The sequence below is a fragment of the Cupressus sempervirens genome, chromosome 5 (assembly GCF_028749045.1).
Source record: "Cupressus sempervirens isolate cs-2001-9-10 chromosome 5, ASM2874904v1, whole genome shotgun sequence".
Classification (NCBI taxonomy): Eukaryota; Viridiplantae; Streptophyta; class Pinopsida; order Cupressales; family Cupressaceae; genus Cupressus; species Cupressus sempervirens.
The window spans coordinates 884,237,628-884,263,235 of NC_143122.1; positions in this window are offsets into that span (position 1 = coordinate 884,237,628).

The window sequence follows — 25,608 nt, forward strand, 5'->3', positions numbered from 1 at the left end:
GATTGGATGATCTTAGTTTCACTTGATCCACTACCTTTAGCTTCTACTATCTTTTTCCATGATTTACTCATCTTGACTTCCCCTTTTCTTTTTTTTCTTTCATTGTTTGGTGTTGGTGCTCAGGTCCTACAATTTTTACTAATATGTCCAACCTTGAGACAACTGAAACAAAATACGTTTCCACTTAATCATTTCTTATCATTTCCTCTAAAATGTGTCTTAATATAATTCTCTAGAATGTGTCCATACTCTTCACAATAATGACAATTATACCATGTGTTGTAATCCCAATTTTAAGAATTACCTTTCTTAGGTGCATGTGTTTGCCTTTCAAATATCTAGTTGGATTTTACTTTGGATTTGCATTCATGAGCTCTATGTCCATATTTATGATTGTTGTAATAATATCCTTTAAATAATGGTGTAGTAGGTGCATCACTTGTCATTGACGTGCATTCATGTTCTTGGTGCCCTTTTTTCTTGCAATTATAATAGTTACCAGTAAACTTAGATTTAAATTTTTGCATATCATTCTTGCTATTGCAAATTTTGGTAGTGCGTCCAAGTTTACCATGATGATGAAAAATAGGTTTTCCTTTGGATTCTACATTTTTTTTCTCTCCAATCTTTGATGAATCTCCTTCCTTAGTAGATGAAGAGTGTTTGATATGTCCTAGACTAGAAGTATCACTAGATGACCTTGGTGATCTCATTAGTTCTTCAAAGTATCTGATATCGTCACTTGGTTTGTTCATTCGTTCCAATAGTTCTTTCTCATATCTCAACTCATTCCTTAGTTGGTCACTTTGTGATCTTATATTTGTGATCTTCATGTCCTTTCTCTTTAACTTGTAATTTACAATTAATAATTGATTCATTATTTCCAACTAATTGTTTGTAATATTATTCACATCAAATGATCTTTCTTCAAGTCTTATAGCCATTTGTCTTTTTTCTTCTTCAACCATCATCTTGTATTTACCATCATCTTGTATTCTTCAACTTTCTTCTTTTGTTTAGTCACTTCTCATAGTCTTACTACTTTAATTTCTTTTTCTCTTTTGAGTTCTTTGACTTCTTTAGCTAGAATGTTGTTCTTCTCTAATAGATATTCTATAGATGCATCATTATGACTACTATATCCCTTGTTGAGAAAATCCTTAACATCAACCTCCTTATATAGTGTGGTATTCTACTAAATGGAAACATTTTTCCTTTTCTTTATGTATTTTCTTAACTCCTCTTTTTCTCCTTCAGCTAGCTATAGTATGGTATGGATTTCAATCATTTGGTTCAAAATGATATTTCCCAATTTGTATTCCTCCATTTCCAAGATCTTATCCTCTCAAGTTGTTAGACTTCTTTCAACATAAATAAGCTCTGATACCAATTGCTATAAGTCTTATTGAGAAAATAGATACTAAGAGTGGGGGGGTGAATCAGAATCTATAAAAAATTTCACTGATAAAACAATTAACTATATTCACGTGTAATCCATCTCATATTTTAGATATCATACCATATAATCATAACTTGTAATGTTGAAATGAAATCTATCTAAGAATAACATCCATGAAAACATAAAAACATAACACAATGATTTTGGTAACCTAGAAACACTTCAAGATGAAGGTAAAACTAAAGTGGGGATGAAGCTCACTATAAATATTTACTATTGTAACAAAAAAATTTTCTTGTTAGGGCTATAATTTGATCATATCTGATGATCTACCCTATGATGGATCTTCTCTTTTAAAATATTTTAAGAATCTTAGGTCTTACCTTGATTAAAGAATTTTACACTTACAATAAAGTAAGAACTTTGTTAGAATATTTAAATAGGTATGTTAAAATGACACTATTAAGATATTTTCCCTAACTCAATCTGTCAAAATTGATTTAGTACTTGATCCTTCAGTTTTCTCTAGAAGTTGTTAATAAATCTCCTCTCTTCAATATGTCAATGTGATCTCCTTATTTGATATGCTCTATTTTTTCCTTTGATGCTCTTTTTCCTCAGTATGAACTCCTATCTAACTTAGTCACCTTTCTCTATACTTTGCTTATTTTCTCCTTCAAATCTTCCCCATCATTGATCTCATCCACATAATGATTCATGGTTAACAACCCTTCTTAAATAGATAATCATAGAAAGTTATAGATCTTGATCAATGATCCATATTTCATCCTTTTGTCATTTTACTCTTCTAATTTTTTGATTGGTTAATATTCTTTCTTGGGAATAATGCCTTCTAAAAAAATACATAATCCACTCCTTAACTATCTCTACAATCTTTAAATGTTGTCTAGAAGTAAGCTAACATTATTTACATAAGTTTTTGTACCATTGCAAACTCATATGTCAAAGTTGGTTTACTCAACACTTGAATGTTCTAACACTTGGTCATAACTAACAGTCATGTTGGCATTCATCTTCTATACACTCGACCTATACTAATTCTTTTGACATTAACTAAATTTTCAAATGTTTGGCAACCTTTGACTTGCTCAACATATAAAGAAATATAAACAAGTCCTTTGTAGCTTAACCTTTTCTAGATGGCTCACTTGCAGTGATGATCATCCAATGCTACCTTGGAAATAATTAAGTCTTGGAAACTAATGGGCAACTTGGGCTTAGAGATCAAGAAAAAAATACACTTCTTTATATTTATCATCAATGTTCCCTTCCCCAACCTATCAAAAACCTTACAAATCTACATCAAATGTTTCTCCAGTGTCTTACTAAATATTAAAATATCATCTAGGTAAACAATAAAAAACTTACCTAGAAACAACTTTAATGTCTCATTCATAAACCTCATGAAACTATTTGGTGCATTGGTTAGGCCAAAAGGCATGAGTAATCACTTATACAATCCTTCTCTTATCTTGAAAGAAGTCTTCCACTCATCTCCTTCTTTGATGTAAATCTGATGGTACCCACTCTCTAGATCTATGTTTTTGAAATACACAGCTCCAGTCAAAGAACCTGTAATATCATCCTTTCCACAATACTCTTTGGTGCTAATACTACTAGTATGACACATGGACTCAAGCTCTCCTGAATCAACCTCTTATGTTATAACTCATGCATTTTTCTATTGAACTCCTCACTTTCTATTGGTGTCATTTTGTGTGCTACCTTATTTGTAAAAATCACTCCTAGAATCAAGTGCATTTGGTGATTGATCTTTCGCACTCAAGGTAATCCATCAGGTACATTATCTGACACAATATCAACAAGATCTCCCAACAAATCAAAAAATTCTATAGGTACCTCCTTGACTTCTTCTTTACCATCTTTTATGATTACAAAAAAACACATATGTTCATGCTTCATACCCTTGATAAAATCCTTTCCATTGACAAAACATATTCTATTAGCACTACATACCTTCTCCTCTTTCTCCTTCAATGACTTCAACCTATGTTTCACTCCATCCTTTGTCAGAGTGTAGGTATTTGCATGCCCATGATGTACAACATGCTTTTTAAAATTCCATGACCTACCCCATAACATATAACATATGTCCATAGGTATGATATCATACAACACATTATCTTGATAACTCCAAATATTGAACTTCACTAAGCATTTCTCATTAGCCATGATCCTGTGGCCATCTTGCACCCAGGCAATAGAGTATGGGCATGGGTAGTTTTTCCTCTTGAGATTTAACTTTGTGGCCATCTATTTTGACACTAGATTTTCATCTCTTCCACCATCAATGATCACATCACAACACTTATCTTTATATTTGCACTTGGTGTGAAACAAACTCCTTGTTTGATTGGGTTCATTCTCAGCATCCAAAAATACTCTTTGCTTAACTAAGACTTATTCTCTTTCAGAATCTTCATAATATGATGATTTGGAATCTTTATCAACATAAGCTACTATGGCTTGGCCTTTAGTTCTTCTATCAGTCCTTTCTTCATGCTAGAAACACTCAAATTCTTGATGCCCTTCTTCTCCACAAAGAAAACATTTCCCATGGAAGCCTCCTCTTCACAGTCCTTGTCCTCTGCCTCTTCCTCTTTGATCTCTAATATTTTGATGATAGAAATGATTTGAATTTTCTCTCCTCTCACTACTGCTACTTTCCTTATCCTTGTTCTTTTGATCATCATTTCAGCCTCCACAAGACCATCATCTAGATCTTATGCCTCAACCTCCTCTGCTATTTTTTATTATTAAACTTCTTATTTAGCTTGTCCTAAACTCTTAGGGAAAATTGTTATGTCACATCAATAATGGTCATTCAAACTAGACTTAGCTCCCTTGAATGCTTGGCCTTAACCCATTAATATGATGGGAAAATTTCTCCTTATCTGATTCTACATGATCAATTCTGATGAGAACTCGATAGAACTCTGTGGTATATTGCTGAACCAATCTTCCTACTTGTTTTAACCCTTGTATTTTCTTTAGTAGATCAAGCTCATATTCTACATGAATGAATTGTTACCTCAATTTGGTTATCATCCAGTCCCATCTAGTGATTTTTCCCTTCCCTCTTCTATTTTGTTCCAATTGAATCTCTTGCCACCAAATCTTGAATATCTTTGAATTCTTAAAGTGTTCCTCCAATTCTTGTTCTAATTAATCAATTTCTCTAGGTTAAGATTTCCCTGAAATGTGGCAACCTCAAACTTAAGTCTTTTCCCAATCTTAGAAATGGCCTTAAAAGACCTTTCTTCTTCTAGGTTCAAAGTGGCCTCTTCTTCTTCATCATCATCATCATCATCATCCTTACTTTCATCTCTTATGGCAAGATTTTATTCCTCTGTGCATTTGTTCTTCCAATTCTTGCATCTATCTTTGTAGGGCTATAGAACCCTCAAGTGTAACACCTATGACTCTTCCATAATGCTCTCTTTATGGAGGAATTTTTTTTCTTCCATCAAACCCTAGTGCAAACTACCTCACAATCAATGATCTATCCACACACTCAACCCAAACCACAATCCTAGTGAAAACTGCCTCCCAATCGGCAACCTATTTACACACTCAGGAACTCCTTCTCTAATATCACTTGATGAAGGGTGCTCCCCTTAACATCACAAAAAATAATAGAAAAAGAGAAAAATACAAATTATGATAGTAAAATATGGGCTTCTTATTATCGCCAAAAATGTGGAATTATAGAATTAAAATATGAAAACCTGCACATGGATGTCTTCCTTACAACAGTCGATAATATAGAGTTGTGGCTATCACCGAGAACTGCCCTAGACAACCTACAAGCCTACCTTATATAGGCACTTTTAACCACCTGGGAAGGTTCTAGACACTAAACCCTAACACTTGAGGCTGACCAACCTTATACTATATTGTTCCATTGCACTTTATTACATATGATCGACATAAGATAATTTACAAATTACATTTTCAAATGGGTTAACTTCTAGAGACCATAACTTATAAACTATTGACTCAATGGTCTATTATAGCCCCATTCTTGAATCATTGGCTAGTGATGTATTATGATTGATCATGCAAGCATCCATTAGCATATGTTTCACTCCTTTTGGATCTATTTAGGCTTTCATCACTGGACTTGAAATTTGGATAGCCAAAATTCATTTCAAAAATATTTAGTAATTGCACTAATACATAGTATATGACAATAAAAACTTGTCCAATAGGATAATATATCAAAGAGAAACCTTTATATATGAGATTAGAATAATTAGAGCACATAATACCAACTTACTAAAAATATAAAGCTCCCACAAATAGAAACTTTGTATAGGAATAACCCTTATTAAAAACACAAAAACTAGAAAACTAGAAATAGAAATATTTTTGGGTGATGCAAGATTTCCCTTACACCTAGGATGCTCAAGTATCACTCTCCCACTCTCCCTATATATATCTCTAACTTCCCTACTACTTTTTCTCTCCCACTGGTTCTTTTTCTATCCACCTCACCTACCCTCTCTCACTCTCCCTCCCCTCCCCTACCCTCTCTCTCTCTCCCTCCCCTATTGTTCACCTCTCTTTCTCACCTACTCTCTCTCTCTCATAGTCTTCCTCTCTCCTACTCTCTTTCTCTCCTGCTCTTGTCCTCCTACTCTCTCACTTCCCTACTCTCTCACCCAACTTTATTTTACTCTTTCACCTACTATTTCTATCTATCTCTCTTGCTCACTTACTCTTTATATCTCACTTACTCTCTCTCTAGCTGTCTCTCTTACTTTCTCTTCCCTCCCATACTCTCTCTCCTACTCTTTCTCTTTCCTAATATCATTCCATCTCCTCTTTCTTTCTCTCCCCTACTTTTAATATCTCTCTCTCTCTCTCTCTCTCTCTCTCTCTCTCTCTCTCTCTCTCTCCCCTACTCTCTCTTCCCTTTTCTCTCTCCCTCTCCATTACATTTTATAGCTCTCTACTCTCTCCCCCGTCCCATAATCTCTAGCTCCCTACCTCATATAGTCTATGTCTCCTTATCTCTCTCTATCTCTCCTACTCTCTCTTCCCTATTCTCTTCTCCCATCTCTCTCCTACGCTCTCTATCTATCTCTCCTACCCTCTCACATGTGTACTCACCATAGTTACACCACTCTACAAGATGGGGGGATAATGGGATGGGGGGATAAGTTTCTAAGATGGGGGAATAGAAGGGGCTTAATTTGGTGATGGCGGGGGAATGATGGGGGGATGACAATGGGGGATGGGGGTGGCAGGGGGAGCAAGGGTGTATATACTATACATATGGTACTTAAAATGATAGTTATGAAAAGATGTACTACAATTCTACAATATAACCTGATATAATCATATAACAATATATAAAACAATAAACTTAAACAATAAAAAAGTAAAATTGAATAGAGTTTTGAACTGGAACATCATGATTCATGATCAAATGAAAAACAAACAATGAACATTGGCATTGAACATCAACAAATATTACTCTACATATTAGTCTTTAGATCAATAGTATGAGTATCTAGATTCTTCTATCTAGAAGTAATCAATAATCATATGATTCATGATTCATGATTCATGACTCATGACATAAAGATGATTACAATAAGTATCATGTGCCATGAATCATGATATCAAAATAAGTATGTAATAATATAATGCAAACAAAAACTACAATTCTCCCTACACCCACAATAAAGGAGACTTTATCGCATCCCCTTGCACCAACACAAGAGATGTCTCATTATCTTCGGAAGAGGTGGTGCTCTAAGTGGCACTATTTGAAACTCTAAGACATCGTCCCCCATCCCAGGGATGTCCCCATCTTTGAGATGACCCAATTTTTGGGGGGGGCATCCTTGTGTCACACTAGTATTCACTCTCTGAGGTTTTCTCTCCTACTCTCTAGTACTCTCTCTCCCAGATATTATAATTATACTAAAATTAATAATACCTATAATACTAATCTAAATAATATAATAATAATAAATATTATAACTGAAAACTTATATCAATAATAATAATATGATAGTAATATATATTATAATTGAAAACTTCTATAAATAATAATATAATAAAAATTTAAAAATACTAATGCTAATATCATTATATTAAAATAATAATAATACTATTTTAAAAATATATATAACAAAAATAAAAAGATATTTTAGAATTGGAAATATGAGTGAAATGAAAATATTGAAATTTCAAATGAAAAGAAAATTATGGGTTGTCTATTTAGGGGAGAGATCAAATACTTCATAATTTAATCACATATCCACTTCTAACTAAAATCAAATTATTATTATTGGTTTTATGTGGATATTCGATTGGTTTTATTGGTATCTAAAACCAAAATATTATTATTTGGATCCCTCAATTTGAGAACCATGTAATTTGCTAAGAATTTTAAAAGATTAGAAATGTGGAGGACAAAAGGAAAGTTTTTCCACCCTTTTTGTTGGAAATTTATTGATTATCAAAAGGTTTTGTATCACATTTTTGGTCTTAACATGGGGGTAGAAATTGCTAAAAGCATGAATAAAAGAAAAAGTTTAGAAATGAAGAGATTGATTTGTATAAAGAAATAGATAGAGTTATCTATTAGAAGAAGAGATAATGTATGCTAAATATTAATGAAAGTGAGGCCATATGCCCACCTATAAATGTGGTTTAAAGTGAAGAATAAATTAAATTTAAAATAATTTATTAAAATAATCTTGAAAATGAGAATGTGTGGATTGTTGATTTAAAAACATTAGATTTAAAAATGAACATGTAGATGTGGACAGTGGAAGTCTAGACATTGGCAATGACAATCTTATGATTAAATATTCACATTTAACCACTAGATTGTCATTGCCAATGTCTACACTTCCATTTTCCATATCTAAATTTTCATTTTCAAATCCGATGTATGAAGGAGCTAACAATAATAATTGTGCATAAGATTGAAATCAATGATATACATCTCTAAATTATGAGAATTACAAAAATGGTTGCTTAGTATTTATGAGAACATAATGAGCTATTTTGATGGAAAGAAATCACAAAGAACCATTTGGTTTGTAACGCCCCGCCAAGGGATCCAAAAGAATTAACCTAAAGTTTCACTAAGTTTGCTAAACATTTTTTTTTTTTTTAAAGTAAGAAAGTATGACATACACATCAACAAATAGTAGCGGAAGCAATAACATGTAATCATTGACAAACATACAATGCAAGTTACATTTCTTAAAGATCCCAAGACGTTGACTCGCGTTTAAATTTAATTAATTCTAAGTCTAACAACTAACACATACATATAAAAGAATAATCAGAAACTCCAATGTCCATAATATACATTTGTTCCGAATGCTCCTTGGCAAATTAATTCGGAATGCTCATTCATCCACTGTACATGTCACAGGGTATGAAAGGCTTAAAAGAATATACATATGTAAAGATCAAGATACAACATCCTCAAATCCATGATACAAAGTACAGTAAAAATATATGAAACTATTCACCATACATGATACATCCATACATCCATAATGATAAAACATCTATCATAAAATCTAACCATCCATCATAATAATCCAAGAACATAGTGAAGGTAAATGCCAATCACGAAAACTCCAGCCACGGTGACCACGGAACGGATCTCAATGGTAAGAGTAAAAGCACTACCACCCAACCGCGTGGAACCTATATGGTCCACTCCCACTGCGCTGAGGAGATAGTCTCAAGTCCCAAATAGGATAACAAAACCTATAATCATAAATACTCTCTAAGTCCAGGAAATCCTATAAGTATGCTAACTCAAGGGTTCCTAAAAAGATCAACATCTAAATCCTAGAGGTACCACAAGACACGTAGGAAACCTAATATGTAAGTGGAAAAGTGTCATCACAAAAGTCATGTAGAAGTTACCTGAGCAATCCCTTAGGAATCTCGGGTCCCTACTGATCCTGCGGCCACTAGTATCCTCTCGTACTGACGAGGCATACTATGGAATGCAAGGTCGTAACCAAGCGTCCTCTCTACCCCATCCTAGTCTGTACTAGCACTCATGGCATGGGAGAGAACATACAATTATCTTGTTAGGTTCATTTTCTCTCATTTAGTGTAAATGTTTTCACTTATTAAAAATGACTTACAATGGGTTTCTCAAGGCAGCCTCTTAGGGCTCCGACCCCCATTGCAAGCCACTTCCTGACTCTACACATAGATAACCTACCCTAGCTCATGAACTCATAAATCAAAGAATCATAATAAAACCATCTCAGTCCTATGCGAGCAACTGAAAATATCATAAAAAGATAATCCACAAAAATATATCAGTTCTTCATGAGCAACAGATAACATCAAATAGTAATCAAGTAATCACGACAGTTCTCTATCAGCAACTGAAGGCATCAATGATAAGTCACAAAATCCAATGGTTCTCTAATGAGCAACCAGAAAGTAATACAAGTATAACTGATCGAGACTCAGAAATGGTTATCAAATATAACTGATCGAGACTCAAAAATGGTTAAGTTAGGTATTCTCAAATACATACATCTCAGCTTCACACAAGGAACTGGAAAGCAATCACAAACAGTAAACACAATCATGTCATAGAGCACTTCATCACATTACCACGGTCAGGTTAAGAAAGATCGAGACCAAATCATCAAGACATCACATTCACAAACCCTGAGCCTCTGGTAACAACCTGAACTGGTCAACGCTAAACCAACCCCAAAATATTCAAAGTACAAAGACAACATCAAAGTCTCAGAGATTGGATCTGAAAGTATATTATTTAAGTTAAGGTAAGGTTTGTGATTTAGTTTAATGTCGAATTCAAGTAACAAAGTTTTCACAACTACCCTTTTTCGAATAACCCATTTCTATAATAACTTTCATTAAATCAATATCCAAATTTATAATTTAGTCAAATAACATTCATTATTAATTAACTTAATTAAACTAATTTTAATTAAATTAATCAATATTCATTAGATCTAATTACTTATTTTAATCCCACTAATAATTGTTAATTTATTAATATTTGAGCAAAATTATTAATAAATTAAAATTTACAACTATACCTATGTAATTAATATTTATTTATTAAATATTTAAAAAGTTTAATCTATTATAAAAATTGAATATATTATAATTTTGTTATTTAAAATTTTTAAAATAAATTAAATTCGTTTTAAATAATTTTTTTTAAAAAAATTATAAAAAAATAAAAAAAATCGAATACAAAGTTTCCCCCACGTTTATAGCTCGTCGGCTTTGGCCGTAGGCCTGCGGTCGCAGGGCCTGTGGCGGCAGGTACTTTGTACCTGCCGTCGCAGTACCTACGACGCAGGTACTGTCACCTGCCGACAGTGGGGGGCAGGTACGGGGTGATTCCCTGCCCCCCCACTAATATTATTATATACATTTTTTTTATATATATATTTTTTAAATTTGATTTTATTTTATTCTAAAACAATAAAATAAGTTTTATTTTAACAAAATTAATTTTGTTTAATTCTTTTTTTTTTTTTTTTATAAAAACAATTTCTTCCAAAGGGTAAATATGTAAAATATAAATATATATATTTATATATATATATATATATTTATTTTTTTTATTTTTTTATTTTTTTATCTAGAACTTTTCAATTTCATTAAAACAAAACCCTTATCAAATTAGATCTTAATTTCTAAATCAAGAAAACAATGGTTCTAATTAATTCATCCAGTCTCCATGGATACAGAAATTATTGACGAATAATTAATAACTTCACAAGATTGAAAGCTTAAAACTTTTATCACAGAGAATTTAGATCTACAAACCCCAGACACGAAGAAGGCAGGAAGGGATAATTTGCATATTTAATGGATAAAAACCACAAGACCCTACCTGATCCTGATGCTATTATGCAATCTCCAGGAACTGTATGCGAAATCGCTCCTCTCAGTAACCTTCCCTTTCAAGACTTTCTTCGTATCAGCCTTCTGAAATTTGCTTCCAAAAATTGTCTTCCTCCAAAAATTCTCGTCCAAATTCCTCTCTCCCAAAAATGAACCCCCGAAGTTGTGATAAGAAAATTCTCCTCAATTCGGGGCACTAATTGTGCGTTTACCTGAGAAGACTCTTTTCACAACTCAGTTAACTCCAAAATAACTTTTATTATCTTTTCTAATTCTTTTGCATTCAACTTTCATGCACATTAAGTTGAATTATTAAATAACTTTATTTAAAATTTCACTTGACTTCAATTCTTAATTAATTTATTATTTTAAATCTTATGTGCACTTTTAAGAAATTAAAAATAACATTATTAATTTTTATAATTTAATCTTTTAATTTAATTCTTATATTTAACTCATGTTTAGATCATGCGATCTAGAATTCTTAATAAATTAATATCTTTCAACTTTTTAATTTATTTTAGAACTTAATTGATAACATATTTAATTAATTTAAATAACAATAATATTTAGCATTTATTTAAAAATGAACTCCAAATATATTATTATTAAATTAAATAAATATTATCCTGTTCTAAATATATCTTGAACTTTAATTTCCAACTTTAATTCTTTTATTTAATTAATTAATTAATTAATTAAATATAAAGATATCATAATAATTCCTTATTAAATTAAATCATTAATTAGTCTTTTTAATTAGACTTAATTAATAGAAAATACACCAAGGACTCATAAAGCAACATACGAAAACCCATCATAGAAAAATACATACCAAATCAAACAAAAGGGTTATAATCACAAATTTACATCATTTGATGCATTCGAAGGGTACTTAACTCAGATACTTGTCCTAATTATCAATTAGGACAATTGGCTAAAGGGTTTAGGATTTGGACTTAAGAGTTTATCTCCCCTCTCTTACCATTGAGACAGTGCGATAGGGTACGCTCATCTTGACAATTCAGGGAAGTCGATACCCGGTACCTGCAACCTGCATAAAATCCACGCATGTACAAACACAATATTCTAAGCTAAACAGGCAATGGCAGGAAGTGGTGCATCGTGTAGATCCCGACTAGTAGGTGACTACGACTCCCTTCCTTAACCATATCAGAAACACCATACATAAATAAAACAACACGCACACCATACACATGCAGTATGGGGTAAGTATCCATAAGAGGCACATGAAATAATAAGCCATCTAACTAATCATCATCGATAACTAAAACCATTGAATAATCATCATACATGCATGAAATATAGAGTACCAAGTAATCTCATCATATAATAAACTGAGTGTAAACATCATCTGATAATCTCTAAAATAATAATACTACTCATCAAACATAAATTGGCCTAAAAGATTTTGGCAATCATATCATAAATGTAGCTCGAAAAATGTAAACTAGGGGCAGGCACTACATGGTTGTGGGCTTTAAGACTATTTGATCTTTCTTTTTTGCCACAAGACTTTGGTTGAACAATGCTTAATATTTGTGTAGTTTTTAAAGATGTAGAACATAAGACGTATACTAGTCAAATTGAAGATCCATGTGAACATGAAAATAGAGAGGACTACTATTATTGTGATAAATAATTTTAGTGATCTAAATTCCATTGAAAAGACTACCAAGAAAAAAGACAAGAGAGTTATTCTGAGGGTTATTACAACATCCTTTGTAATTCATCATTTGAGGAAGGCTCATTTGATGAGACAATATTGTTGACTTGAATCTAAATCATAAAACTTGGGATAGGGAACTTAGAAGAAGAGAAAGACTTGGTGATTCTCTTCAAAATGATGCATGGGCTTATGGCGAGATACTTCCACATTATGACAATAAGATTACTGATTTTGTGAAGGATTAAATTCAACTATTTTGGCAATCTAACTCAAGATTGTCACCAAATGTGAAGGATGTCTTGAATTTAAAAATTGGCATTTGAGACCACACCTCACACCTTACATCTTGAAAATTATTTGGAGGTGAGTTAAAAATGTTATTCAAATTTTTTTTTCAAACACATCTAGTATTGCAAATATCACAAAGGGATTTTGAAGTCTTCAAGTCATTTTTTGTGTACCTCTTAACAATTGAAATACTTGTTATTGCAAATATAATGTGGAGTTTCCAATGTACAATGAACTATAATGATCCCTTTGTTCTACTTTGCATACTAATGAAATATTGGAGGAGTGTGTTGCAAGTACTATTTTGAAATCATCAATAGACATCATAGATCATTTGTACTATCCTATAGATGATGGTTGCTTCTTTTAAATAGAAATAATTGCTTAAATGACAAGAAACTAAAATGTGTAGGATTAAGAAAGTTTCTTTCATGTTTTCAATGGGCTACAAACACAATTTTGGTAAAGACGGTTATCCAAAAAAATGTATATCAAATAATTACCTAGTTTTATTTCAGATTTTAAGAAGATTTTGTTTACAAATATAGAAATCATAATCATAGGTCGATGTTGCAAAGAGCTATAAATTAATTGTGTCATTTGAAAATAAAATAAATTAATTAATTCTACTTTTTAAAATTGATGATAATACATTTAATGCTAAGTATGGAACCCTATAAATATTTATTCCTTTCGAAACTACATTTTCCACCTAATAGTTAAAGGTGGAATCACTTAAATTCTTACATATGTTTGATAGTCTTAATTACTATTATTTTCACTATAATACCCATGAAGAGATCTAATTGATATTTAACATTAGCATTAAGCTATATACATACAAATATAAATATATGTGGATATATTCTAGTACTACTTCCTTTATCAACAATTGGCATTCGAATGGTTTATAAAGAGCCCACTAGGAATCAAGTGTTGCTAAGTGCAAGATGGACCCTCAATTTGTACACTTGGAAAACTACACTTCTATCACTATTTGTCATTATTATTATTTGAAATAAAAGAAAGAGCAAGCATCTAACAACCCTATCAAGATATTCTCATTTTTTTTTTTCAAGGGTAATGAATAACTTAAATATAATAATTATATTTGGGTGATTGCCTTGCTGTAGTTAATTAGATATTGTGAATATAACATGCATGTGGGGGTGGTTTGTAACTCCCAATTTTATTTGTAACCGTCTGTCTCTGCAATGTAAACAGAGTTAGAGGGTCTAATAATCTAGCCATGGTGGTGCTTCCTATTCCTATCACATCACATGGAACAGCTTTAAATGTTGTGATCTTTATAGGACAAGAATTAGTTTCCTTTGTTGCTAGTGCAAATATGGATTTCTCATCTCTTTTTTTCATTTCTTGCATTGGATATTCATTCATAATCAAACTTTGAATTAATCAGCCTTTGTAGTAGATTCACTGCTGGTAAAGTTTATATTACATTGTGTTGACTCATGAAGTATTGCAGATTACAATTCAAATCGTGTTTATGAATGTTAGAAATGCATTCTCTTTGCAGATTCTCTCCATTATAATTGATTTATGTGAGGCCTCACCTTGACCCATCGTAGCATAGTGATACATTACTATTATTTTGATACTCATGACTCGAGATGTCGAGACATTATTTGATGCTTAGAACATATTATATTATTTCATGCTGTGTGATGTTACTTTCAGACATTTGATGTTTGTCATTTAATGTTTCATGTATATGTATGTTGATGAAATTAGTAAACGTAAGATTGAGATTGTGATTTAAGAGATTTTAAATGGTTAAGAATTAAGCAGGATGAAGAAACCCTTATTGATGTATGTTTCAATTTATGTGAATTTCTTATACATATACATATATGTACATGTGATTTTACGGGACTACTAATGTGTGCAATGAGTGTGTAGATATTTTAGCCGAGAAACCCTACAGAGGAACGGAACTAATCTCTATGTGCTAATTTTGGAAACCTTGTTGTTTGTAATTAAAGTATTGTATTTTGAGATGTATGTATGTATCTTTCTCTGTTCAGTGAATGCTAGTGTTCATAACTATGTTCTTTTAGTGTTGCTTGACACTCGTAAATTATTTATGCTCTTCGGTGTGCTAGTTAGGGTTAGCTATGTAACCCTTGGACCTAAGTCGGATTAAGTTAGTGTCTTTTTGCTAATTTGGTTCTTAATCAAGTTTAGTCACCCTTAATCTGAATTAGTGCTTAATCTTCATTTTTAAGTTGTTAGATGGTCCTATTTAATTCCTAGCTTTTATTTGGCTCTAAACCTATTCCTAAGGCATTAAAACATGAAATATTTATACCCAAGGGGTATGGGTATGGGTTGGGGGTCTTTTCCAACCCCTAAGCCCCTTTGATTGACTTTTGAGATCACTCAAAAAGTCTCATTTTACCTTTGCGAAAATTGCAAGTGGTTATCTTGAGTTGTCTCACCTCACCTCCACTTAGTGTTTAACCATAGTGTGGGTTTAATTAGGAGTTTCTAGAATTGTAAGTGGGTGGGAGAAGTTATTGATCCTTTTGGTGGTTGAGTTGGAGGCTTATTTAGAGGCCCTTCTTGGAGTAGTTTAGGTTGTTACCCAATCTCTACATTTAGAGAGGAGTCTTGGAAGATTGGAGAAAGGAAGGGAAAAGCTCTACTCAAACTTGTTCATTGCCATTACCTCTTTGTGAAGGTAGGAATTCTCATCTCCCTTGTGCAGCTTTTCATGTTTGTTTCATGCTTCTGCTACCTTGTTGTTGTTTGAATGTTTCTATGTTTGTGGGTAAGTTGGGAAGATTTGAAAACCATGTTATTTTGGATGATTTCCTTTCATGTTTATGTTTGCAATTTTGAGATTTTCTTGCATTGGTGTTTTGGTATTACTCACCCTTGGATAGGGTAGAAGTGATCAATTTTGGGAAATGTCTATTTAGTTGGACTCCAACCAATGTAGAGTCTCTTCTCAGGATGAGAAGAGGGAGAGAGGGTAGGGTGTTATGGGCCCCTACCTATTAGCACAAACCTTGTATGAGTATGGTATATTAAAATGGCAGAACAGAAGTTCTTGGTTAGTAGCCCCGATTGGGCATCTGATTTGGTGTTGTGCTTGACTTCTTCTATTAGAAGAATCCACCTTTTCCTAGTGTTCATTCATTGTGAATCATATTGTGAAAACCTTGTATGAATATGCATGTTTGAATTTTTCTTGGTCATGCTTTTGGTCACCTGATTAGATTCTGTTCCCTCCATGGTTTTAGAAATGGGTTGCAAAAAAATTGTTATGAATTCCCTTGATGAGGGTCATGAAGAAAATTCAATTAAATTGATGTAATTTGGGATTGATATCCTATGTAATTCATATTTTAAACTTTGTTATTATGGAAATGAAGCCGAGTTTTCTTCCTGATTCTTTCCTAGCTGAGCCTTTGAATCAGGTTTGCCAATAAAATTGGTGTTTAGGTACAATTGTTCATCATGTGATTCAATCGAAATTTTAAATTAGATGGATGCATATCAGAAATAAGATGTTAGGATGATGGTTTAATTAAGCAAAAATTTTAAGTTTTCTTAAATATGAAAACTATGTTGAGAAAAAAAAAATGATTATGGTTGATGGTTCATTTTAAGTTGTTTGAGATATCAATAAATCTTGTATGAATGTGTCACAATGATTAAATCTATGTTTTAAATCCATCAAAAAAAAAGAAAAGAAATCATATTATGGATGTAGATTCAGCTTTCATGATTATCAAAATCAAACAATTCTTACATTATTGAATAAAATAGATAATTCAAATCCTTGGTTTATTAAGTTGCATCAATCCTTTTAGATTTTTTTTTTTTTTTTTTTAAAACACCTCTTGGTAAATATATCAACTTTAAAAATCTATACTTAGAAAAACTTTGGCAAAAAAAAAATGTTCTCAAGAGAGTAAAACTCTCTGGTTTTTGTATGGGGAGCAAATTTAAATTCTCCCCTTGAAACAAAGAATCTGAGGAGAATCTTAAATATCCATAAATGATATATATTTAAATGTGCTTTGAATATTTAAAATTAACTAACAAATGAATATAATTATTTGGAAACTTAACCTCATGTCCTTATTCACCCACTTTGCTTTATGCATTTAACCTTCCCTTTCTTGGTGCTAGCCTTTGGTGATGTGTTGGAAAATTTTTGTAGCTAAGTCAAATTATGCTGCCACATGGTGACATCACTGTAACCCCCTCCCATCTTATCCTTGCACAGTGATTTGATTCTCAAAAAAAAAAATTACACTTCATCCTTGCATTAAGGTTGAAAGTTTGAACTAAATTAATCTGTGTACCCTCCTTTCACCTTTATCCCAAGTCGCCACATCTTTTGGCAGGCTTGTGTCAACATGTACTTTCTTGGGCAGTGAGTTTCATTCCTTCCATGCATAGGCTTTGCTTTATCATGGCTAAATTTGCCTTTGGTAAAACTTTTTTTTGTCCATCATAACTTTGGACGCCACCTTTATTGGAGGAAGGGTCTGCACCAAATCTCCTTGGGCAGAGTGCTGTTTCTTGGATCAGGGCTTGGAAATGCGTAGGTGGCTGAAGTGATGTGGGATGTGTGGTGGGTTTGGGGGGGGGTGGGGTCGACTTGTCTTGTAGAGAGAGTAGAGTAGGATTAAGGGGATACGATAGGTGTAGGTTTATGTTTCGATTAGTGGTGATTAGTTTATATTTTATGTAGTTAAATGTTATGGTATTTAGATAGTTTTAGATTTAAGTTATAATGTTAATTACATCTTTAGGTTAGTTATTTAGTTTTGTTTTAAAAAGTTTTTGTTTAAGAAAAAGTTTTTAGTAATTATGTTTGTTCAATTGTTATTTGATTAAAAGTTATTTTTTTAAATTTTAATATATATCTAGTAGAGAAGTTTAAGTTAGTAAGGTATTACTGATGTAATCTAGTTTAGATTTTGATTTATTCAACTTTCGTTATATTATTAATGTCATCATTATCTTAGGAAAGTTCTTAAAATTTTAAATGTATTTAGTTTTAATATTAAAGTTAGTTTAATTTTTTTTGTGTATTAATTAGTTTTAATTTAAAACTTATTGGCTATTTTTAAAGTAAGTTTAAATGTAGATTTTATTAGATTAGATAATTTCAAATTAATCTAACTCAAAATCATTTACATTATTATATAAATAATTTTAATATATTATTGATAAATTTATGTAATAACATACCTAATAACTATTGTTGATATCATCTTAATAATGAGACTAAAAATTTAACAGTGTAGAGAACCTATTCTTAAACTGTAATCACAACCTTTTTAAACTTAGAGCTTTTCAATTATTAATTTTTTAAAAAAATTGTGTTCTTGCCTCATAGTTTGGGCATGAAATTTTGGTATCAGAGCCTATGTTTCAACACTAGGAACCTTAAACCATTGTGCTTCCTAACCTTATCACAAACTTTTAATTGTGTAGATGCCTCCTATTACTCGAAGCAACCGGTGAGGCAGAGGACATAGGGCTAGGGGTGGTAGAGCAGGACAAGAGGATGGGCCACCTCCACCACCACCACCTCCACCTCCACCACCACTAAACCCGAACTAGGACATTATAGATGCACTTCAGACTTTGATCAGTGTAGTTCAGCAGAGAGTAGTACCTATAGTTCAGCCAGTTTAGCAGATTCTAGTGGTGCAAGCAGAGGGACCCAAAGGAGGTGGGCCCAGAGTTAGAGAGAGGACTAGGAGTCCCCCATCGAGATAGATAGAGGGTCAGGGTGAGCATGAGGAAGAGTCCATATACCAGAGAGGACCCCCTTTTGACAGACCTCCTAGACATATAGGAGATGACATTAGGGAATTGATTCAACTCGAACCACCATTGTATATCGGTTCCACTAAGGGGTCAGTAGCAGAGGCATGGTTACAGAGCCTACAGAAGTGCTTTGGGTTATACCCTTATGGGAGTAATCTAAAGGCATTCCTAGCAGTTCATCATTTGAGAGGGGATGCCTCCAACTGGTGGCATCAGGAGGAGATCATAGGTGGGGTGAGGATGGACACCCTCACATGAGAATCTTTCCTAGAAATATTTTAAGAGAGGTACTTGTTAGAGCATTTTTGATAGAAATAGATAGAGGAGTTCCATTCTCTTTATCAGAGAGGCCTTACAGTGGCTCAGTATGAGAACAAGTTTCTCAAGCTCCTTCCTTATGTGGAATATATGGAGGATGAGAAACTATGGGTGTATCACTTTATCATGGGTCTGAATTTCTCACTTCAAGGCCCAGTTCAGATGGCCTTCCCTACCACCTTCAGATAGGCAGTGGAGATAGAACTAGTTGCTAAGGATACTTGAGGTAGGTAGGAGTCACAGGATCAGTCTCAAAACTAAAACTCTTCCTAGCAGAAACCCCCTTGGAAAAAGAATCTGAACTATACAGCAGGGTCCTCTAAGGGCCAGCAGTCTCAGTAGCCAAAACCCCAATAGCAGCAATAGAAAAATCTTCTCAAGTTTATCAGGGCTTCAAGCCCAAGTAGTGGTAGTCATAGGGTCCTAGTTAGGATCAGAAAGTACAGAGCCCACAGTCACAGTTAGTGAAGACTCGATAGTCTTCTAGGGGTGGATACAGTGGATCTAGCAGGTCAGGGGGCCCACAGTAGTCTAGATCATAGGGTGTATGATCTTATACTCATGGACCATGCTACACTTGTGGTGGCATGGGTCATATAGCTAGGGAGTGTCTGCAAGGATAGGCATCCAGTGATCAGAGCAGGGCTTTTTCAGAGCTGACAATTGGTGACATGGGTAGATCCCATAGAGTTTTTGCAGTGGTTGACAATCGTTAGGATGAGCATTAGGCCACAATTATTGAGGCTACATGTATTATACAAGGCCATATGGTTGTAGTTTTATTTGATTCTGGGGCTACTGACTCTTTTATGTCTCCATTTGTGGTGGAGCGTTGTGGGCTAGTGGTAGTTAGATAGAATGTTAGTTGGGAAGTAGAGTTAGCCTCAAGAACCAGAGTGTTGGTTAGTTCCATGGTGCAGAGTTGTTAGATGTAGATTGGAGACATGTCCACTAGGACTGATCTACACATTACCCCTCTAGGTTCTTATGATGTTCTTGGCATGGATTGGCTTTATGCTTACAGTGCCAAGATGGATTGTTGACAAAAGAGGGTGGAATGTGTGGATGATGATGGTATCTCTAGGGAGATCCTCAAAGTGAAGAGGCTAGTGTCCCTTCGTATGATTTCTACTATGCAGCTTAGACAGTGCATGCAAAAGGGTTGTCAGTTGTTTGCTATCACCATTAGTAACAGAGAGGGAGATTCAGAGGGGGAGTGATCCCTCGATGATTTTCCAATCCGACAAGAGTTCACAGATGTGTTTCCTTCAGAGCTTCCTGGTATGCCTCCACCCAGAGCAGTGGATTTTCACATAGACCTTGTGTGAGGAGCCGAGCTAGTTTTGAGAGCACCATATAGGATGACTACTCATGACCTTAGTGAACTAAAGGCTTAGTTGGAGGAACTTTTAGAGAAGAGGCATATTCGACCCAGTGTGTCACCTTAGGGTGCACCAGTGATCTTCGTCAAGAAGAAGGATGGATCACTTAGGTTGTGTATTGATTATCGGTAATTGAACAAAGTGACCATCAAGAACTGATATCCTCTTCCTAGAATTAATGATCTCTTTGATCAGTTGTAGGGTGCCCATGTATTTTCAAAGATAGATCAGTCAGGTTATCATCAGTTGAGGATTGTGGATAGTGATATCCCCAAAATAGCTTTTCATACTAGGTATGGTCACTATGAGTTCACCATGGTACCATTTGGCCTCACAAATGCTCCAGTTGTATTCATGAGCCTCATGAATGGAGTATTCCATACCTTTTTGGATAATTTTGTGGTAGTTTTTCTTGATGACATTCTAATTTATTCTCATGATGAGAGAGAGCATGAAGAGAACCTGAGGCAGGTATTGTAGAAGCTGAGAAAGAATCAGTTGTTTGGCAGTTTTTTGAAGTGTGCATTCTTCAAACAAAAGATACATTATTTGGGTCATGTCATATTAGTTGATGGAGTCTCTGTAGACCCATCAAAGATTAAGGTCATCATGGATTGGCCAGCACCCTCCAGTGTTACTAAAGTGAGGAGCTTTATGGGGCTAGTAGGATATTACCGACACTCCATTTCAGGATTCTCTAGATTGGCACACCCCATCACATCTCTTCAAAAAAAGGGGAAGAAGTACGAGTGGACAAAGAAGTGTGGTAGAGCTTTTCAAGAGCTCAAGAGAGCCCTCACGAGTGCACCGATTCTTGCAGTACCAAATCCTATTGCAAATTTTGTGGTGCACACTGATGCATCTTTAGATGGTTTAGGGGCAGTCCTTATGTAGGAAGGACGACCTATTTCCTTTGAGTCTAGGAAGTTGAAGACTCGTGAACTCCATTATCTTACTCATGACCTAGAACTTGCGGTAGTGGTTCATGCCTTGGTGAGATGGAGACATTTCCTTCTGGGTCATAGATTTGAGCTCCATTCCAATCACCAAAGCTTGCAGTACATATTTTCTCAGCCAAACCTTAATCCTAGGCAAAGAAGGTGGATGGAGTTTCTATACGAGTACAATTTTGATGTTTATTACATCAAGGGAAAGGAGAATTTCATTGCAGATGCCTTAAGTAGAAGGCACCATGAGCTTTCATCTGTGACTACTTGCACTGACTTGAGAGAGGGGATCTTATAGCACTTACCAATCGATGGGCTATATGCAGAAGTGAGTCAGTTAGTACATTCTCAGAGACCCTTGGAAGGGAAGTTTGCAGAGTATTCCTTGGAGTCCGATGGACTTTTGCATCATAGGGGACATATGTATGTACCTTCCATTGGGGGTTTGCACGAGCTCATTTTACTTGAGGCTCACAGAGCACCTTATGCAGCGCACCCTGATGTTAAGAAGTTGCATGAAGATTTGATGCAGTTGTATCATTGGCCAGGCATGAGAGTGCAGATTGCTAGCATAGTTGTGAGATGCCTTGAGTGCCAAAGTGTGAAGGTGGAGCATCGTCATTCTGGTGGGCTTCTCTAGCCACATGAGATTGCAGAGTGGAAATGGGATATTATATCTTTGGATTTCATTGTTGGTCTTCCTATGTCATCTTGTCGCCATGATGCTATTTTGGTGATAGTTGACACATTGACCAAGGTTGCCCATTTCTCACCTGTGTGTACTACATTCACAGCATGAGACATAGCTTAGGTGTTCTTGTGGGACATTGTAAGACTTCATGGCGTTCCCTATAAGATCATCTTTGATAGAGACTCATTGTTCACTTCTTCATTTTGGAGAGAGTTGGAGTCAGCTTTGGGCACTAGGCTAAATTTTAGTACAAAGTACCATCCTCAAATTGATGGCTAGACTGAGCGAGTAAATCAAGTTTTGGAGGATGTGCTACGTATGTATGTGATGGACCATCAAGTCAAATGGGAGGAATACCTACATCTTGTCGAGTTTTCCTATAACAATGGGCACCATTCTTCCATAGGTATGCCACCTTATGAGGCCTTATACGGGAGACCATGCAGGATACCCTTGAGTTGGGATAGGATCGAGGATTGAGTATCTATTGGTCCCCAGTTAGTAAAGGAGATGGAGCAGAAGGTGACCCTAATTAGACAGCACCTGAGAGAGGCACAGGATAGGCAGAAGAAGTATGCTAATGCAAAGAGGACAAATCAAGAGTATCAGGTTGGTGATAGAGTGTTCTTGAGGGTGCGACCACACAAGATTTCAATTCGATTTAGAAAGGGCTCTAAGTTGGCACCCCATTTTGTTGGGCCGTTTGAGATCCTAGAGAGGATAGGACCTGTTGCATATTGTTTAGCTTTGCCACCTAGCCTATCACACATCCATGATGTGTTTCATATTTTAGTACTTAGAGGATTCATTTATGATGAGTCTCATATTATAGATTGGGATGCTTTACAGGTGGATTTGGACAAAAATCTAGCATTGGATCCTATCCGCATTATTGCCTGATGGACCCTAGCACTTTGAGGTCAAGAGTTGGACTAGGTTAGGGTTTAATGTGATTGTTACAATGAGGTCACAGTGTCATGGGAGGATCCAGCACAGATGTGATCTTAGTATCCTTATCTTTTTTATGAACTCCAGGAGGAAGTTCATGCCTAGTGGGGGAGGATGTGAGGCCTTGCCCCAACCCATCATAGCATAGTGATACATTACTATTATTTTGATACTCACGACTTGAGATGTTGAGACATTATCTGATGCTTACAACATATTATATTATTTCATGTTGTGTGATGTTACTTTCAAATATTTGATATTTTTCATTTAATGTTTCATGTATATGTATGTTGATGAAATTAGTAAATGTAGGATTGAGACTGTGATTTAAGAGATTTTAAATGGTTAAGAATTAAGCAGGATGAAGAAACCCTTATTGATGTATGTTTCAATTTATGTGAATTTTTGATATATATACATATATGTACATGTGATTTTATGGGACTACTAATGTGTACAATGAGTGTGCAGATATTTTAGCCGAGAAACCCTATGAAGGAACAGAACTAATCTCTATATGCTAATTTTGGAAACCTTGTTGTTCGTAATTCAAGTATTGTATTGTGAGATGTATGTATGTATCTTTCTATGTTCAGTGAATGTTAGTGTTTATAACTATGTTCTTTTAGTGTCGCTTGACACTCGTAAATTGTTTATGTTCTTCAGCATGCTAGTTAGGGTTAGCTATGTAACCCTTGGACCTAAGTCAGATTAAGTTAGTGTCTTTTTGCTAATTTGGTTCTTAATAAATTTTAGTCACCCTTAATCCGTATTAGTGCTTAATCTAGATTTTTGAGTTGTTAGATGGTCCTATTTAATTCTTAGCTTTTGTTTGGCTCTAAACCTATTCCTAAAGCTTTAAAACATGAAATATTTATACCCAAGGGGTATGGGTATGGGTTGGGGGTCTTTTCCAACCCCTAAACCCCTTTTATTGACTTTTGAGATCACTCAAAAAGTCTCATTTTACCTTTGTGCGAAAATTGCAAGTGGTTATCTTGAGTTGTCTCACCTCACCTCCACTTAGTGTTTAACCATAGTTTGGGTTGAGTTAGGAGTTTCTAGAATTTTAAGTGGGTGGGAGAAGTTATTGATCCTTTTGGTGGTTGAGTTGGAAGCTTATTTAGAGGCCCTTCTTGGAGTGGTTTAGGTTGTTACCCAATCTCTACATTTAGAGAGAAGTCTTGGAAGATTGGAACAAAGAAGGAAAAAGCTCTACTCAAACTTGTTCATTGCCATTACCTCTTTGTGAAGGTAGGAATTCTCATCTCCCTTGTCCAATTTTTCATGTTTGTTTCATGCTTATGCTACCTTGTTGTTGTTTAAATGTTTGTATGTTTGTGGGTATGTCAAGAAGATTTAAAAACCAGGTTATTTTGGATGATTTCCTTTCATGTTTATGTTCACAATTTTGAGATTTTCTTGCATGGGTGTTTTGGTATTACTCACCCTTGGATAGGGCACAAGTGACCAATTTTGGGAAAGGTCTATTTAGTTGGACTCCAACCAGTGTAGAGTCTCTTCTCAGGATGAGAAGAAGGAGAGAGGGTAGGGTGTTATGGGCCCCTACCTGTCAGCACAAACCTCGTATGAGTATGGTATGTTAAAATGGCAGAACGGAAGTTCTTGGTTAATAGCCCCGATTGGGCATCTGATTTGGTGTTGTGCTTGACTTCTCCTATTGGAAGAATCCACCTTTCCCTAGTGTTGATTCATTGTGAATCATATTGTGAAAACCTTGTATGAATATGCATGTTTGAATTGTTCTTGGTTATGCTTTTGGTCACCTAATCAGATTATGTTCCCTCCATGGTTTTAGAAATGGGTTGCAAAAAAATTGTTATGAATTCCCTTAATGAGGGTCATGAAGAAAATTCAATTAAATTGATGTAATTTGGGATTGATATCCTATGTAATTCGTATTTTAAACTTTGTTATTATGGCAACAAAGCTGGGTTTTCTTCCTGATTCTTTCCCGGCTGAGCCTTTGAATCAGGTTTGCCAATAAAATTGGTGTTTGAGTACAACTATTCATCATGTGATTCAATCGTAATTTTAAATTAGATGGATGCATATCAGAAATAAGATGTTATGATGATGGTTTAATTAAGCAAAAAATTTAAGTTTTCTTAAATATGAAAACTATGTTGAGAAAAAAAAAATGATTATGGTTGATGGTTCATTTT